Source organism: Diplotaxodon limnothrissa, linkage group LG18 (genome assembly GCF_057381915.1).
Source record: "Diplotaxodon limnothrissa isolate DT_005_m linkage group LG18, D_limnothrissa_male_GT1.1, whole genome shotgun sequence".
NCBI lineage: Eukaryota > Metazoa > Chordata > Actinopteri > Cichliformes > Cichlidae > Diplotaxodon > Diplotaxodon limnothrissa.
In genome coordinates, this window is record NC_140613.1 from 22,736,749 (window position 1) to 22,756,687 (window position 19,939).

The following is a 19,939-nucleotide window of genomic DNA, read 5'->3' on the forward strand; positions in this document are numbered from 1 at the left end:
GTTAAATATATATATGTACATTATGTTAAAGATATGTGCTGATTCTTACATTTTAATAATTTCAAAGTTTTGAACACTAGAGAGGAATTCAAATACTGAAACTCTGGGTCTTGTGTTCCAGTGTTTTTAACTACAGTTTCACAACTTGAAGGCATTTGGAAAGGAATTGGTCACTCATGCTCATGACATTAAAATCATTTATATAGATCATTTACTTTTCTTTTTTTTTTACTCTTTTTGGAATATACATACTGAGCCATTTGGTTGCCTGCGAACTCTGCATGAAGAAGAAAGCAGCAATTAGCTAACTGATGATGATGAATGGAAGTGGCGATGCAGGAGAAAGAGCTTAGTACAGACAGTAAGTTCAGGTGAGTGTGGTTGAGGGGGGCTTGAGGGAGCTATGGACGTAGAGCTCAGCAGAGGGAGCCCTTTCTTCTGCGTGCCTGTCTCTGAACATCCATTCATGTCACGCTACAGAAAGTGCACAGTTAAAGGTGTGCTTCTAGAACAACAACACCTACAGGCAATCAGTCAGTGAGCTTTTTAAAGTGTATATATATTTTTTAAAACCCCAAATGCAATATTTAGTCTCCAAACTGGTTAAAAAAGAAACCGCAAAGGCCTCCCTTCACAGAGATCACAGGGGGGCACAAAAAAAGAGAAATTACAGCCTTCAAGAGTCTCAGCTTCAAAAAAGCATGGTTCCCTGTTCAGAAACCACAGACACAGTGATGCTTGAGAGGAAAAACAGCTCTCCCAGACTTTACAAAGAAGAAACAGTGAGGCAGCTTAATCAAAAATAATGGACTTGCTGTGTTTGCTGATCCACTAAGTGAATATTTTTCACTCAAAATCCCTCTTCATTCCAATATTGCCGTCTGGAGCACTGCCAGTGTCAAGAAACCTGATCCACACCCTCATATTTCTGCGTCCGCCATTAATGACCCGTTGTCAAGAGTTCAGACAGGAAAAGGTCTCAGAATATCACACTTAATGCCACACGCTCCTTTTCATACACATATACAGATGGTCATGTGGGCCACATGCACTGGGGAAATAGAAAAATCACACAGTATCAGAAGATTTTCCCATACACAACAACACACGCACTTACCTGTCACATGTAAAGTGCTATAGAAATTCTATTTGTCTGTCCACACAGTAGGAGGGGTTGCCTGGAGGTGATGAGGAGAGAGTTTCTGTGGAGACAGTAATAAGCGAATGAGGTTGAGTGCAAGGACCCGGGGCTGTGATGTGCTTTGTGCCTCTCTTTGTTCCCATAACAGTAGAAATTACAGGACGCAGGAACAACAGGATTGAGTACACATGACCTAATGAGGGTCCAGGCCTCTGGGAAGAGAGAGCTGGGTGGGGCGGGAGGTTTTAGAGTATCAGGGGAATGTTGGTGGAGGAGAGCCTCAAGGAGAGGCACACAAAGAAAGAGGTGGGATTATAGGTGTCACATTGGTGTTTGTTTTAACTTTGGAGGACAGTTTCGTATAGTGTGATGTCCCCTACATCGCTGATGTCATGTCTGAAGTATTCTTCTGAAGCTCTCTATCCATCTACATCCTTTTTCTCTGCCTATTTATTTCTTCTCTCTTTCTTTCTCCTCTGACTGACCTGACGCAAAGTGACAGCAGTTCTCATTAAATACAAAACCCCGGTCACATGTGATATTGACCCCGCAAGTGTTCTGGCTCACCCTGCCCACCACTGGGCTTGACTCTCATCAGCCTCTCTGGCAGGGAGTGACCGAAGCCCCAGAGGTGTCAGGTATGAAGAGGGTTGGAGGTTGGAAGAGATTTTTATTTTTAATCAGCCAATTTGGTAGATTTAATGTGGATTTGCCTGTGATCACCAGTTTATCCTTTCTTTCTTCCTAAATATCTTCTTTAATACACTTGAAGAAGAGCAGCAGGGAAGAAGAGCATTGTTTTCCTTATCACGATACATCACTCGTTTTCCAAAGATTTTCTTAAAGGCGCTCTATAGAGTTTATGAACTTTAGAAGTGTTTTTAGGCAACATTTCATTACGGGTTTCTCATTTTGTTTTTTCAAGCTGCATAGCATCTTTAACTATACATGCAACAGGTTGAGAAAAGGATCTAAACTAATGAGAATTAAAATCCACTGAAAACTCCAGGAGGCTAGGTGATTGTGTGCAGGGGTTACTTATTACTGGACAATACTCTAGGAGAAGTAGTGATTTCGGTAACGGACGCACCACTACTGCATAAAGTCCTTCGACTGAATGAGGTAAAAAAAAAAAAAAAAAACTAGGTGTAAATTTCCTATCTAAATTATTATCTAATTTATTTCATCTTCATCTTCTTATCATTGTGGCTGCTATACCAGGTGTAAATATAAAGAAAGAAAAAGAAAAAAAAAAAAAAAAAAAAAAAGGAAGATCTGCCATGATCTGACTTGCCGCTTTCCCATGATGCCGTCTGCAGGCGACGCACCGGGACAAAATCTTCCGGACAGCAGCATGAGATCTTAGTATCCTGTACTTCTGCCGTACCTTTGATAGGACATGATTCCTGCCACAATGCCCAAGATCCTCGTGAGTAGATCTGAGAATGAGAGTGGCTATATGCTGATCCTTAGCCAAGATTGCAGGGTGTTCTAACTCCTCTTGCATGCTAGATCTGCTCAATCTGCCACCCACTCTCAGAATGCCATCCTGTACAACTGGCGACAACTGACAAAGAGGGCTATCCTTTGACACTGTCTTTCCTTGTTGCAGCTTGGCAATCTCTTCGCCAAACCACTGCCCTTGACTGAAGCGCACGATCTCCACTTCTGCCTCAGCCATGTCACTCACAGAAAGTGGCAAGATGGGAAGGTTAGCCTTGAAATGTGTCATTTGCTTCTCCTGCTCCAACCTTCCATCATAGAGATTCGCTTTTAAATCCTTCCTCTTTTGAGCAAGAAGCTTCAGCACACCTTTTAATCTCAAGACCCATGCAACGGCTCTTTTAACCCGACGCCAGCTTGAGTAATGATGAATGAGCTGAGAGGTGGCGTCTGCAGCTTCTTCAACCACAAGAGCATATACCGATGCTTCTTTGACTTCTGGGTCGTTACAGATTGGCTGGCATACACTGTCTGGCATTTCTGGCCACTCCATTTCTGGTTTCAAAATGAAATCTGGACCCGTGATCCATGTCTTTGCCTTGAGAAAGGCACCAACACTGAGCCCTCTGGAAGCAAAGTCTGCAGGATTGGCCGAGGTGTTCACATATCTCCACTGAGAGACAGCTGATCTATCCTTGATGGCAGCAACTCGATTGGCAACAAACGTACGAAACCTCGCTGTTTCATTCTTGAGGTACTTAATCACCGACGTGCTGTCCGTCCAAAAGACAGACTCCTCCAACTCCAACTCCAGTTCGGCTCTTACCATCCTGTCCATCTTTGCTGCCACCACTGCAGCAGTAAGCTCGAGCCGTGGTATGGTCACTGGCTTCAATGGTGTAACCCTGGCTTTACCAATAATGAAAGCACTATGGGGCTGGTTCAGATTGTTTTTTGAAACCAGGTATGTGGCTATGCCATACCCCCTTTCACTTGCGTCGGCAAAGTGATGAAGTCGAGCTGAAGAGATCTTGCCAAGGTTGACTGGTCTCACACATCTGTCTACTTCAAACCTAGCTAAGTGGTGCAAACTGCCGACCCATTGTTGCCACTGCATAGACAGAGCTTCTGGCATGAAATCATCCCATGCATGCTTTGTTCTGCTTAGCTCTTGCAGGATGTGCTTCACTGGCAAGATCAGAGGGGATAAAATTCCAAGTGGGTCATATATAGTGCTTACCATTGAAAGCAGTCCTCTCCTTGTGAGTGGTTTGCTCTCAACCAGAACTCTGAATCTCAGCGTGTCAGACTCCACGCACCACTGAACCCCTAAAGCTCTTTCAATAGGGAGGCAGTCCATTTCAAGATCGAGCTCCTTGACTTCTTTAGCCCTGTCATCCTCAGGTATAGATGCAAGCACCGCTCTGCTGTTGGAAATCCACTTAGTGAGCTTGAAACCTCCTGCAGTGCACAAAGTCCTGAGGTCCCGAATCAGTGAGATTGCCTGCTCTTCAGTGCTGACAGACTTCAGGCAATCATCCACATAAAAGTTCCTCAGAACAGTGTTCGCTGCAATATGGTTGAACCTCGCCTGATTGTCCTCAGCACACCTTTGCAGCGCGTAGCATGCACAGCTTGGTGAAGAAGTTGCGCCGAACAAGTGAACTACCATTCTGTATTCCTTGAGGCCTTTATCAAGATCTCCCTGTGGCCACCACAAGAATCTCAACAGATCAGCATCTTCAGCGGGAACCCTGACTTGATGAAACATGCCTTCAATATCAGACATGAAGGCAACTGGTTCCTGCCTGAACCTCATCAAAACACCTATGAGGGAATTGGTTAAGTCTGGCCCCTGCAACAGCTGTGAGTTCAGTGACATGCCTTGATACGTGGATGCACAGTCAAATACCACTCTCAACTTGTGCTTGGTTGGGTGGTAGACCCCATGATGTGGGAGATACCATATTCTGCTACCACTTTTACAAGTTTCTGCCACAGGAACTTCTTCGGCATAGCCCCTTTCCAGTGTCTCTGTCATAAACTTTGTGTACTCTTGATGAAACTCACTGTCTCTTAACAGCCTCCGTTTCAGGCCTTCTGCTCTTTGTACCGCCACAACACGGTTGTTTGGAAATGCAGCCCCCTTGTTCTTTAAAGGAAGGCCAATGTTGTAGTGACCATGAACCTGCTTCACTGACAGTGACACAGACTCCATAAATTGTCTGTCTCTGGCCGACATTTCCATTTTCTCAGATAACTCATGCTCAGGGAAATCATACCTCATTTGCTGCTGTGAGAGCTCCTCTAGCTTTGTCACCGATATCCTGTTCACCATCACCGGTGGCCACTCAACAGCTCCTTGAGCAATACCCTCTTCTCTTAGCAGAGGTCCATTAATCGTCCAGCCTAGTGCAGTTTTTACAGCATATGGGCCGTTGCCCTCACTGTTGATAACCTTCCAGGGCTCAAGCGCCTTTGGTACATTCGTGCCTATTAACATACCAATATTTCCATCAATCTGCTTGAGCTGAACCTCCTTCAAATAAGGCCATCTGTCCACATCGCTTTGTTGTGGAATGTTCTCCTTTGTTACTGGAATCTCTGCCTGTGTGAAAACCTGGGGAATCTTCAAAAAGTTATCCTCATCCAAACCACTGACCTCGAGACCCTTAACGACATGAGTACTGATTGTCGCTTCCTTTCCCATGGTGCGGAGCAGAATGTTGGACCTTTTTCCTGTGACCTGTAAATCCCTCATCAGCTCATCTGTACAAAAGGTTCCAGTGCTTCCTGGGTCTAAGAACGCGTATGATTCAACTGTTGTGTTGCTCCTTGAACATCTGACCTTCACAGGCACAATTGAAAGTGCACAGACTGCTTCGCCAGCCCCAGTACAACCGCATGTTTCACTGCCTGCTGCTGGAGAAAAACTTGCTGCTGGTTCTCTGATACTTTTACTGTCACTATCAGGAGAAGAGTACTGCTCCTTATGCAGAATCGTGGGATGTTTCTGAGAACAAGTCTCACACGTGTGTCTTTGCTGACAGCCTTTGCTCAGATGCCCCTGTGACAGGCAACCAAAACACAAGCTCTTTGATTTGAGGAAATCAAGCCTTTCTCTGTGAGGCTTTTGCTTGAGGAGTCTGCAGGTACTGAGGTTATGTCCTCCCTTATGACAGAAAAGACACTGTCTTCCACCTGTAGAGCCTACATTTTCCCTTTCCCTCTTTGTCTGCTCTGGACTGTTTGACACAGGTGCCGTATTAGTAGCAAAGATGCTTTCCCTCTCCTTGAATTTCAGAGCATTCTCTTTGCACACCTTTGCTTTGCCCTTGTCTCTAGACAAAGTGGTGTCCTGAATGTTACCAAACAATGGGTGAGAAGCGATCTTTGCCTGCTTCTCTACAAAACTGACCAGATCAGCGAATCTAGCTCTCATTGCTGTACGTTCTTGAATGTCACAGGCAAAACCCCTCCACCTTTCCCTTAATTTAAAAGGAAGCTTGGAGATAACTGTTCTCATATTAGTAGGGCTATCCATCTCCTCAATGTACTCCATGCTGTCTACTGTGTTACAGCAACTAGTGAGGAACATAGCAAACTCCATCAGTGCATCACCATCCTCTGGCTTAATTACAGGCCATTTTAGAGCTCTTTCAATGTAGGCTGAGGCAATAGTATATTCATCCCCGAAATGCTTGCGCAGAAGCCTCTTAGCTTCAGCGTAGCCCCTGTCAGGATACATGTGCGAACAGCTACGAACAAGAACCTTGAGTCTCCCTTGGGTGAACTGCTCCAGGAAGCGCAACCTATCTCTATTGCTGTCTGTCCTTTTCTCAATCCCATGCTCGAACGCTTTCATAAAAAACCCAAACTCCAGTGGATCCCCACTGAATACTGGAACATCCAAAGGAGGGAGAGTGGATGCTTTCTGTTGTTTTACTAGGAGCTCTGTAATCTCGTTTTGTCGCTTCATGACATTCAACAAGTCTTTAACATCAGTCATCCTGCCTTGACTAGTAATAGACTGGCTATTATCCTTCTTATTCAATGGACGAGGAAGCCTGCTACTCCTTTCTGAGCCCTGCATTACCTCTGACTCACATCTTCGACCGACATCTTCATGTTCTGGCTGAACCAAACCAAAACTGGCCCCAATACTTTGGCCCGGAGATCTTTGGCAGGTAGCCATTTTGTTGACCAAGTCAGCAGAAGTGTTATGGGCTGGCTCCTTCACAGTCAGCACCTCAAGCTTTGCGTTAGCTGCAGCAATAGCTGTTTGCAACTCCCATTCCTCCCTTTTTGCCTTAAGAACAGCTTCTTGTCTGTCAATCTCCATCTTTTGCTTTAATGCCTCAGCACGCGCTACCAGAGCAGCCCTCTCTGCCTCAATCTTTAGCCTGGCAGAATATGTGGTCGAAGACACAACAGAAGAGGTTCGACTGCTTCGATGTGCTTTACTGCGTCTGGACGATATTGCTGAAGCACTGTCTGCAGGCTCAACTTCAGCATCAACCATTCTTGCTTCAACTGCTTGCATTTCCACTCCTTTTAACCATCTCTCGACTTCCTCCACAAAACTTCTCAAATAGCTAGCCTTTGGCTCATACCACTGTGTCTGATCATGAAGAAGTTCCGACTCAGTCAAGTGATTTTTAACTGCATCGTTGTTTTCACAAAACTCAATATATATTTTTGAGAAGTCAGTGGCTAATTTAACAGACACTTCCTCAAAATTGCCGTCATCTTCCATAAGCTCCTCAATCTCTTTTATCTTTCTAGTAAGATAACCCAACTTGGTTTTCCTTGTCACTTTAAGATGCTGAAGCTTTTCCTCTTGTGCTTTAAAGGTTGGCTTGGAAACTCTTTTTTCCTGCTGCTCCATATTAATTGCGCTGCCATAAACCTTTCAATGCAATTAATCCTTTACACAGGCCATGTACCATTTAACCATACAGGAATTTTCACAAACCGTAAAGCAGGCACAGCCTCTTACTTTTCAGATGCGGGGTTTTCTTACTGCCGAAAGGATCCGGAAACACGGGAAGACTGAAGCGCATCCTCTTTCACGTCCCGTTTTCCAGTTTTCCCTTGCCGCGCCGCGGGCCGATTAACTCTGTGTGCCGGTGACGCGTGCGTAATCCTCTCACTTTCGGAGCAGTTTTCTGACTATTATAGCGGCAACCTTCGGTCCTTCTTTGCCGCTTCTGCAGAACGTAAAGTTTCTGACTCGTGCTCTTGTTAAGTCTCTTGGATGCCTTCCGGTAGCAAAAAACGAGGCGAAGGAAAAAAGGGGCAAAACATTTATTTTCCTTACAAATCGAAAGGTACAAAACAAATGCCTCTGGTGGGAGCTCCGTTTATATTCCCTTTGTGTTACAACAAAAAATGACATTAAAACGGCGACGGTCAGAAAACTGTTGCTCCACGTCCTGCTTGCTTACCTAACCTTTTACCCACACCCCTCCGCATGCGGGCCAAATACACACCCCCTTTACGACATCTACCAACACTTTACAACAACAACAGACTAACAAAGCAGGATTAATTTATGGAGCACAGCATATTACATTATAATATAAAATGATCAAGATTATAATAAAAACTTAAAGATCATGACAAATGACTACTACATGACTACTACACCAACTGCTGCACCTCCACCCACCAGTCTGTCAAGCTAATCAAGTTTGCAGATGACACCACCGTTATTGGGCTCATCGCTGACGGGGATGAGTCTGCCTACAGGAGGGAGGTTGAACGTCTGGTGTCCTGGTGCAGCCACAACAACCTGGTGCTGAATGCCCAGAAGACAGTGGAGATTATTGTGGACTTCAGGAAGCACACAGCCCCACTCCCCCCCATCATCCTGACTGACACCCCCATCACCTCTGTGGACTCATTCCGCTTCCTGGGTACCACCATCACCCAGGACCTGAAGTGGGAGCCCACCATCACCTCCGTCATCAAGAAAGCCCAGCAGAGGATGTACTTCCTGAGGCAGCTGAAGAAATTCAACCTGCCAACACGGACGATGATGCAGTTCTACACTGCAATCATCGAGTCCATCCTCACCTCCTCCATCACCGTGTGGTACGCTGGAGCCACTATCAGGGACAAACAGAGACTGCAGCGTGTTGTGCGCTCTGCTGAGAAGGTGATTGGCTGCAGACTCCCATCTCTGCAGGACCTGTACACCTCCAGGACATTGCGGCGTGCAGCTCGGATCTCAGCTGACCCTTCTCACCCTGGACACAGTCTGTTTGACCTGCTCCCCTCAGGCAGGAGGCTCCGGTCCATTCGCACCAGAACCTCTCGCCATAAGAACAGTTTCTTCCCCTCTGCTGTTGGACACATGAACAATAACCATATGACTGTTCCCACCACTAACACATGACCCTACGCTGTGTCACTGCATCATTTCATGTTTGGCACTGATCACCACCTGCACTCATGTATATATCTTTCTACGTAGCACTCTTAATTCTTATTCTCATGTATATATCTCATGTATAGCTCATGCACATATCTTTCTACGTAGCACTTTTAATTCTTATCCCTACTTTTATTTTTTCATGTCTATTTAAGTGCTATTTATGACACTATTTAAGTGCTATTTATGACACTATGTTTGCACTGAAGCACCGCAGCAATTTCCTAATGTTGTAAACCTGCTCAACATTTGGCAATAAACCCCTTTCTGATTCTGATTCTGATTCTGAAATACTTAAATATGGCATGATGTAACTGAGTAAAATATTGGCCTGGACTTGGCTCCAACAGCGCCAGTGTCCGGCAGCCTCGCCTCTGTCAGTGTGCCCCAGGGTGGCTGTGGCTACAATGTAGCTTGCCATCACCAGTGTGTGTGAATGGGTGGATGACTGGATATGTAAAGCGCTTTGGAGTCCTTAGGGACTAGTAAAGCGCTATATAAATACAGGCCATTTACCTTCGTATAACATGCAGTTTTAAGGCAGTTCCACACTCATTTAATTTTTCTGACCTGGAAGCTGCATCCATGTTTTATGTACCGAATTTCTGAGTTTTAAAGACAGAAGACAAGTTTGATATTGTAAACCATTATTTTTTAACCAGAACCACTGGACAAAAATATAAAAAAAAAAAACCATTCACAACCTGCTCTGCTTCAGCAGTTCAATGCAGGATATGCTCTGATATATTAAAATATCAGTTGCAAGTGCCATTTTTTCTCCAGAACACTTAACAGCACCTAGGAGTAGTCTTCCACAGCAAGTCACCTATAATAAGTTATCAGAATAGGTGTAATGACCTCCTACTAGAAAGAGAGAGTTAACATTCAAAGCACCTCCCTGAGGTGTAAGTATGAGCACTGATCTAACCAGGTGACTGCAGGGGAGGCCATTCATATTCAAGTCTTACACAGAACCTTTGCTTCTATCCATAATTCATGAGAGAGTTCCTCCTGCATGCCTCATCCTGGCCTCCTGGTCTAACCTTCTCCGCCTCCTACACTGTATCATACCCAAACTAGCAGTAAAAGCAGTTATTCAGTGAACATTATACTGTAGGGAATGGATGTGGGCTAATGTGATAGGGGAGGGAAGAAGGGAAAGGCGTTCAAGGTTATTAAATATGGAGCCCCATTTTGAGGTGTTCAACTCATGAATCACCCCGAGCAAAGAGAGCAAGAGAGGGATGACCCTGATTTATTTGTCTGATTTCCTCTCCTTCTCGTTTTTTCTCTCTCCCTCTTTCTAGAAACAGATGCAAACTATCATTTCGTTCAGTTTACACACAATTCATCTCTATTAGACTTTTAACACATCTTGTCTCGTTGTGTTTTATTCTCACAAAGACTGAGAAATGTTGACCTTGGCTACAAACAGCATGACAGTCTGCTGGGAGTCTTTTGACCTTATCATCTTCATGTTCCATTTTGAGGGCATGACATGAGTGCAAATGGACACTTGTCCTTGAAAAAGGCATTTTCCAAAGGTGTTTAACGCCTTGGGGGGGAAAAAACCTAGCACACATCATAAGTATTACGCTTTGTATCATCCACATCAGAAGACTCATTACTTTGTTTGCATGTGTATCAGCTTTTAGGCGTGAACACTGCAACTACAAACACTTCATCAAGTAGGCAGAAAAATACACCAAGGCTCCTTCATCAAGTCCCAACGGATAACGAAGAACACCGATGGTCACTTTATGCAGAAACAGTTCAGTATTAAGCTATCAAAAAAGCACATTACACAAATAAATGCAGGGAGGGCACTCTGATGCACAGCTAATCACGTAGAGCAACAAGGATAATTAGCCAGCATTGATTGTGCTTATCTGGCTCGCCATATACTCAGCTACAAAATGTAATGTGTGTGTGTTTATTACTTGGGAGGACATGTTTGCACAGTTTATACTCAAACTTAATTACGCTTTCTCTTGCCTCTACTTTTAGTTTGAAGATATGGTTTGTTGCTGTAGGGCGAAGGAATGAACGCAAGTAGTATGAGGACAAAAATGATCTAGACAGTACTTGACAGAGGTGCATGTGAAAATCATGCTGGTCTGTCTTTTATTTGCCAGCTCTCTATGAGAAAGCTGATGCCACATCCAGCTGAGAACTCCGGGCAGGTGAATTCACCTGGCATAGTAAGAAAGAGTTAATTTCTGTTTGTTATATGTTATATTGTCTTATTAGAGAGACTATGCACATTCAATTGTCTGAAAAAAAGACCGATTCCAAGCAAACATTTGAAACATTACAAATGGTCTTGAGAAGTTCCTTTTAAGTGCTTTGAAACCTGCTTTTTAGGATTTTTTTGTCCAATCAACTGGACATGCCTATCTTTCTCAACTCAAAAGCATCATCAAGCTCTAAAATTGTCACCAGCTGACAATGAATGCCCCGCCAGCCAATTATATCCTAAGACTAGCCAAGTAAAAGGTGTATTTTCTGCACGTTGCCACCTCCACTGTTTAATTTCTTTTTTGTTCTTTTTCATGAAATAAAGACTTGCAGTGCATTACTGTAAACAACTGCTCATTTTCTGCAGGGGTTTGGCTTAGCTGTACACTAAAAAAACGCAACTGTATAAACACAGTAACTTTGGGGTTTTCATTTATGAATCCAAACAAATGGCAAGGGACATTTTTCAGATGCAGTTTAGAGGGTTGTTGCTAAGGATGGGAGTCAAGGGTGAAGTGAATTTGCAAAAACTTAATGGATGTAAGCAAAAGAGCTGTGCGATGTCATGACTTAAACATGAACTAAGAGTGTGAAAACAGTGTGTGTGCATTTTGCTGTACAAGAAGCTATTTCAGCGCTTTTCATTTTGAGCTGAGAAAGAAAGCCGTTACCCATTACAGCAAACTTTTCCCCTAAGAGATCTATCTCCATATCTCACTTCCTAACTGGGTCAGTAGTAGTAGAGTAGTTGGAGCCTCTATTGCTGGTTTCAAATGTAAACACAGAAGAAACACACGTCTCTCTTGGCCAAAACAACCAGCGTCATTCTCTCTAATTCAGTGGTAACAGCAGGAAAATGCATCAAGGCTGTGAGTTAACTCTACACTAATCTAACAGGGAACGGTCTGCATTTCACTGTAAAAAAAAGAAAAAGAAAAAGAAATGTGTAATTATCTTAAGCTGTGAATAAGAGGAAGCACCTCTCTAACTACTGTGTGCTTTCCTGCCCCTGCACAAGGAGGAGCTTAACAAGGTGAATGGTATAGCTTCACCATTATGACATAACTGTGCTGCTAAATATATCTTAAGTACCTAAAGACATCAGGTTAAGAACCTCCAGTGGGACTATTATATGTAGACTGAGGTAGCTAGAGTATAGACCATGATTATATTACACAAAATAAATAATTAATAGCAAGTATAGTTGGGGTGTGATTCTTAGTTTAACCCTGTAATGCCTCTCTAGAATAAAAATAGTGTGAAACCTGGAAAAACACAGCTCTTCACTTCAAGGAGGGATCTGATAAAGAGAGAGAGCCAGAGTTAGAAATAACAAAGAGTATCAAAATAAAATGACAGGAACAAACAAATGCGCCTACATGTCACACTGATGAGAGGAGAGAGGCCGGTTACTGAAAGAGGGCAGGATGGACAGACAAGATGGCAGCGGAGGGAGGGTAGCCAGGTGAGTGGATAAGCCAGGTGTATGAAAAGTGCAGGGGTGAAGTTCTTCTGGAAAGTCAAATACAATTCCACGAATCAGGAGAGAGCAGGGTGACTGAAATATCACAGGAAAAAACAAGGTTAGAACTAGAAACAGAGGCGTTAGAGCAAAGACTAGAGTGATCTAATGTTACCAGGAAGGGTGATACCAAGAATGATTTGGCGAAACTGTATATAGACCACATGAAAACAACAGTTGCTTTAAGGCGCTTTGCATTGTAAGGTACACACCCTACAATAATACAAAGAAAACAGAGAAAACTCCAACAATCATATGAGCAAGCGCTTTGGCGACAGTGGGAAGGAAAAACTTCTTTTTAACAGGAAGAAACTACCGGCTTTTTTCAATACATCACAGATAGGAAGATACCTTAATGTAAATGACTGATCAAAACTTGTCCATTCATGTGTTTCTGTTGTAATAATGTTTTGTCCAACTTTATTCTAAAAAGCTTCTGTACAGCCAGGATTTTTCCATTTTTGCATATTAGTTACACTTAAATGTTTCAGATACTCAAAATTGTAATATTAGGTTAAGATAACCTAAATACAAAATGCAGTTTTCAAAGTATAATCTCATTTATTCAAGGAAAAAAACAAAGGTTATGCAAACCTACCTAACCCTGTGTTAAAAAAGTAAATGTAATAACTGGTTGTGCCACTCTTGGCACCAACCACTGCAACCGAGCATTTCAAGCATCACTCTGGAGGAATTTTGGCCCACTCGTCTTTGCAGAATTGTTTTAATTCAGTCACAATAGAGGGGTTTTGAATGTGAACAGCCTGTTTAAGGTCATGCCTCCAAAACCTTTTTTTTTTTTCAAATACTCAGAGGTGGGCTTGCTGGTATTTTTCAGATCGTTGTCCTGCTGCTTAACCCAAATGTGCTTGAGCTTTAGGACACAAACTGATGGCCAGAGATTCTCCATCCATCCATCCATCTTTATCCGCTTTGTCCGGGGCCAGGTCGCGGGGGCAGCAGCCTAAGCAAAGAGGCCCAGACCTCCCTCTCCCCAGCCACCTCCTCCAGCTTATCCGGGGGAATACCAAGGCGTTCCCAGGCCAGCCGAGAGATATAATCTCTCCAGCGTGTCCTGGGTCTGCCCCGGGGCCTCCTCCCGGTGGGACATGCCTGGAACACCTCACCCAGGAGGCGCCCAGGGGGCATCCTTGTCAGATGCCCGAACCACCTCAGCTGGCTCCTTTCGATGTGGAGCAGCAGCTGCTCTACTCTGAGCCCCTCCCGGATGGCCGAACTTCTCACCCTATCTCTAAGGGAGAGGCCAGCCACCCTTCGGAGGAAGCTCATTTCTGCCGCTTGTATCCGCGATCTCGTTCTTTCGGTCACTACCCACAGCTCGTGGCCATAGGTGAGGGTAGGGACGTAGATCGACCGGTAAATTGAGAGTTTCGCTTTTACACTCAGCTCCCTCTTCACCACGACGGACCGGTGCAGCGTCCGCATTACTGCAGCTGCAGCCCCAATCCGTCTGTCGATCTCCGGCTCCGTTCTCCCATCACTCGAGAACAAGACCCCGAGATACTTGAACTCCTCCACTTGGGGCAGGAACTCATCCCCGACCCGGAGTGGGCACTCCACCCTTTTCCGGCTGAGAACCATGGCCTCAGATTTGGAGGTGCTGATCCTCATTCCCGCTGCTTCACACTCGGCTGCGAACCGTTCCAGTGCGAGCTGGAGGCCCTCACCCAATGAAGCCAACAGAACCACATCATCTGCAAAAATCAGAGATGAGATTCTGAGGCCACCAAAGCGAAAGCCCTCCGCCACTTGGCTGCGCCTAGAAATCCTGTCCATAAAAATTATGAACAGAACTGGAGACAAAGGGCAGCCCTGGCGGAGCCCATCACCCACCGGGAATGAGTCCGACTTATTGCCGGCAATGCGAACCAAGCTCTTGCAACGGTTATATAGGGATCGAATGGCCTGTAGCAATGGGCCAGAGATTCTCCTTCAGGATTTTCTGGTACTGAGCAGAATTCATGTCTACATCAGTAACAGCGACCATCACCACACTACCATCAAATGTCAGTTTGATGTTCTTTCCTGAAATGCTGCATTAGTTTTTAGCATTAGCTTCCAAAATGTTCAACTTTTGTCTCGTCAGTCCACAGGAGATTTTCCCCAAAGTCTTGGAGATCATCAAGATGTTTTTTTGATGAGCTTTTGTGTTCTTTTTGATCAGCATTGGTTTCCAACTTGGTACTCTCCCATGGATACCATTTTATCCCAATCTTATTGTTGGACAAAGAGCACTGGCACTGTAGTCCAGGCACTCTTGAGAAGCTTCACCATTGTTCCAGGTTTTCTTCACCTATGGATTATGTCTCTTACTGGAGTCCCAGTTAACTTTGTAACCCTTTAAAGACTGATAGATGTCAATTACTTAGTTTCTCAGCTGCTTCTTTAGATTGTGACATGATGTGTTGTTTAGCCTAAATCAAGTGATTTCTTGATTCAACAAGTCTGGTCAGACTGGCAAGAGAAAAAGTGTGACAAATATCCAAAAAAGTAGAAAATCAGGAAGATGGCCAATACTTGTGTGTTGTAAACAGTGTTGGTCAAGTTACTTGAAAAAGTAATCAGTAACTAATTACTGATTACTTCCCTAAAAAAGTAATCCTGTTACTTTACTGATTACTTATTTTCAAAAGTAATTAATTACTTAGTTACTTTTTAAAAACACGATTTACAACCTGAATAGGTGATAAAGCGATAGATCTTTCAGCTCAATTCTACTTTTTCTACATAATCCATCATACAAAATGTAATCAAATGGAAAAGTCTCTTTTTAAAACTTGTTTTATCAGTTTTAATCTTTTAACTTCATGCATCAAGCAAAAATTTAATTATATGCAACATTCACTGACTGGAAGAAATTTGTTTAACATTTAAACTGCACATTCCAGCACATAAAATATTTTTTGTGTGTGTTTACACTCACTCTTTCAAATAGATGCAAGTAAAACACAGCAGAAAATAAATAACATCAAAGACTAGCGGTCCTGTTGCTCTATTTTCACCTGTAAAGCAGGAGTGGCGTAGGCGGAGGTTTACCCTGGTGCAGGTGTGCCACAGCGGTCAGTGGAAGAATCCGGGAGTTTCTAAAAGAGTTTCCGTCGTTGCGCACTCGGTGCTTGCTTGGAAGTTTAGGGTTTTTTTCGCTTTAAAAACAAGTTTTCTTCCCACGCACAACGGACACTAATGTTTTTGTCACTTTTTATGGAATCAAACTCAAAGTAAGGTCAGTACTTCCACGCTTTAAACGCTGCACGCTCATACTCTCTCCCGCACTCGACATATTATCCATTGTTGATCTGCACACAGCTGTTGTCACGAACGTCGCACTCGCTTACATCACTGCCATGAGACATTCTCGCAAAAGAATCACGGTTTTAGTAACGCAGTAACGCAGCGTTCCTACGGGAAAGTAACGGTAATCTAATTATCGTTTTTGCAATACTAATCCCTTACTTTACTCGTTACCTGAAAAAAGTAATCAGATTACAGTAACGCGTTACAAGTAACGCGTTACTGCCCATCTCTGGTTACTGCCCATCACACTATATACACACGTATACACATATAAACAGAGAGTCATCTCTAATAAAAATTGTAATAGGCTAATTTCTTGCCGTCCCTCGCATACTCAGTCATGTAAAAATCCACAATGACTTAAAAATACTTTTGAGCACAAACCAGTTGAAACCAGGCCTTGAGGTCTCTCTGTTCACATTAACAGGTCACCTCTGGCCCACACACACAACCACGTACACTTGTAATTAATGAAACAGGAGGAAGGCAGATGGAGAGGACAGAATGAGAGAGTGACGACATGTGAGAGAGAGAGAGAGAGCAAAAGAAGCAGGGTTAGGAAGGCCTTGCTCTACAAACAAGACACCCTCATTACCACATAATCCCTGACACAAAGTGAAAACAGAGAGAGACAGCTAAGAGACGAGAGTTTTGGGAAGATTTGGTTTGCGCTGACGAAGGGTAAGCGGTGCTCGAGGCTAGTGTTTGAGTCTGCATGTGTGGTTGGGCAGCGGAGAAATGGGAGAAGGGAAGAAGTAACAGAAGGATGAGGCACGAGATTAGAGGTGGAAAGGGGCAGAGAAGGAAGCGACAGACAAGAGTAGAGAGAAAAAGGGCAAAAGGTCTGAAAAACAGTGGTCATTAGCAGGCAGAACAGTAGCCCCGAGAAAGGCACACATGTACACACACAGGGGCTTCTCAGTAGGCCAAGCACATAGTCTTGATAGTGCATCATAATTAATATTTCATAGGCTGTCTCCTGCAGGTGAAAGAAAAAGAAGACTCGATGGAGAGATGAAAATAAGAAAAGAAAAAGAAGAGACAAACAAATTCAAATTGTGTAAATATGTAAATTTCTATGTGCTAACATGCACTACATGTGATTATGTGTACATATCAGAGTGCTTGTGAATAATCTGCAGGATTCACTTCAAGTATTGCTTCTTTTGCTTTTTTAAATAAAGATGGCGTTTCCCAAAACTGCTGAAATTAGTCATATAAAGGATTAAATGCATTGTTTGTTGGGTGAAATCTTCTTGAAGTATGAAATCAAATGCTGACTGACATTATCCAGCAGGACAGCAACACAGTCACTATTTTTTTTACCTCTATTATTATGCAACGTCTTTAGTGCAGGCATTTTGTAGCATTCATTCAGTCAAGTGGAAAACAGCGGTGTAAATAAGCATATAATGAAAAACAAGTTGGCCATGCAGCCCCTTAAGGGTCGGGCCTTTCCTTCTGCTGAGTTTTAAGCCTTTGTTTTAAGCGTATTGTCTGCTGCAGTTCCCCAGCAGCCACTTTCCTCCACCTCCATGAAAGACTGACACGGTAGAAACTGCCTGAGTTGCACAAAATCTCTGGGGTTGCTGAGATCAGTGGGTTCCTTTGAGCTTTCCTCCATTTCGAGAAGCACAACAACCAGACAGGGAGGGGATCCCAGATTACCATAGCATTAATAAAACAAACTGTAATCTGAAACAAGAGCAAAAACAAAAGGCTGTATCCTTGTTTTCCCCCAGGAAGACTCTCTGCGACTGTGTGTGCGCCGTTTGTCATGTACACACAAGCTTACCCAACGACACGCGTTTGCAGACGCACATACACATGCATAGTGGGATGCACCCATGCTTGTAATGGCATTGTTCCTCAGAAAGGTTAATTCATCACAGTTCAGCATGCTGTGATGGAGAGAGGGAGGAAAAGAGGTGAAGGAAAGGGCAGAAAAAATGCCCCAAGGAAGTACAGGAATATATACGTTGGGAAGGAAATATATACAGTGCACTATTTGGAAATAAGGTGAAAATAAGGGATAAAGAACACGGAAAGGCAAAACAATACATATAATACAATATATATCACTGGATCACTGCTACACGCCATACAAGCAGGGGTACAAAGCTGTCTCACTCCCGGCTTTTGGGAAGTCTGACCACAATGCCATCTTCCTCATCCCCCAGTATAAACAAAGCATACGGAGGGAAGACGTGACCACGAGAGAGGTAAAACGGTGGACTGCCCAATCAGAAGCTACGCTACAGGACGCACTCAACAACGTCGACTGGGACATGTTCAGAGCATGCACAGCAACATCAACGAGTTTACGGAAGTAGCAGTATGCTTCGTCAATATGCTAGCGGAGGAGATTATCCCCACTGCGAGAGTCACCACATTCCCAAACCAGAAACCGTGGATGGACAGATCGATCCGCACTGCAGTAAACGCCAGGACCGCCTCCTACAACGCGGGTCTCGCCACTGGCGATATGAGCGCCTATAAAGCGGCATCATATGGCGTGCGGCGCGCGGTGAGAGATGCCAAACGCCGGTACCGGGAACGTGTGGAGTCCCACTTCCACCAGGGCGACACACGGAGTATGTGGCACGGACTACGCACCATTACGGACTACAAAGCCAGGGACACTGCGCTGATCAACGCTGACTCTGCATTCACCAACGAGCTGAATCAGTTCTACGCCCGTCTCGATGTTAGCCAGGCGGCTAATGCTATCTACTGCCTGACTACCGAGGACAGTGACGTCATCAGCGAGAGACCGGTGACCAGCATCGCAGAGCATGACGTCCGAGCGGCACTGAGGAGAGTGAACACAAGGAAAGCGGCGGGGCCAGACGGCATCACCGGCTGTCTGCTGCGCTGCTGTGCTGACCAGCTACCAGGTGTGTTCACTTACATCTTCAACGAGTCCCTGGCGAAGTCTGTGGTCCCCACATGCTTCAAAAGATCCACCATCATCCCTGTGCCCAAGAACAGCAAACCCTCATCCCTGAACGATTACCGGCCAGTTGCACTGGCCTCGGTAGTAATGAAGGTGTTTGAGAGGCTGCTGAAGAACATCTCCTCCTCCATCCCAGACACCACAGATCCGCTGCAGTTCGCCTACAGATCCAACAGATCCACAGAGGATGCCATCGCCCACGTCCTACACACCACTCTCAGCCACATGGACAAGAAACAGGGTAACTATGTGCGAATGCTGTTTGTTGATTACAGTTCAGCGTTTAACACAATAGTGCCCTGCAGACTGTTCACAAAGTTCAGGGATCTGGGACTTAACAGCCGTCTGTGTGCATGGGTGTTGGACTTCCTCACTGGCAGAACTCAGGTGGTGAGGGTGGGCAGGTGCTTCTGCAACAGCATCACCATCAACACAGGAGCACCTCAGGGATGTGTCCTCTCGCCACTGCTCTACTCCCTCTACACTTCAGACTGTGTGGCCACCCATGGCGCCAACACCATTGTGAAGTTTGCTGACGACACAGTGGTGTTGGGTGCAATCTCCAACAACGATGAGGCGGCCTACATGGATGAAGTGAAGAATCTGGCATCGTGGAGCCAGGACAACCACCTCCAGCTGAACGTCGGCAAGACCAAGGAGCTGGTGGTGGACTTCAGAAGGAGTCAGCACAGAGACTACAAGCCCATTATCATCAATGGAGCTCCAGTGGAGAGGGTGCAGTCCTTCAAGTATCTTGGTGTTCACATCTCCTCAGACCTGACATGGGCTGCCCACATTCAGGTCCAGACCAAAAAGGCTAGGCAGCGCCTGTATCACCTACGACAACTGAGGAAGTTCAGGGTCTCTCCAAAGATCCTCAGGATTTTC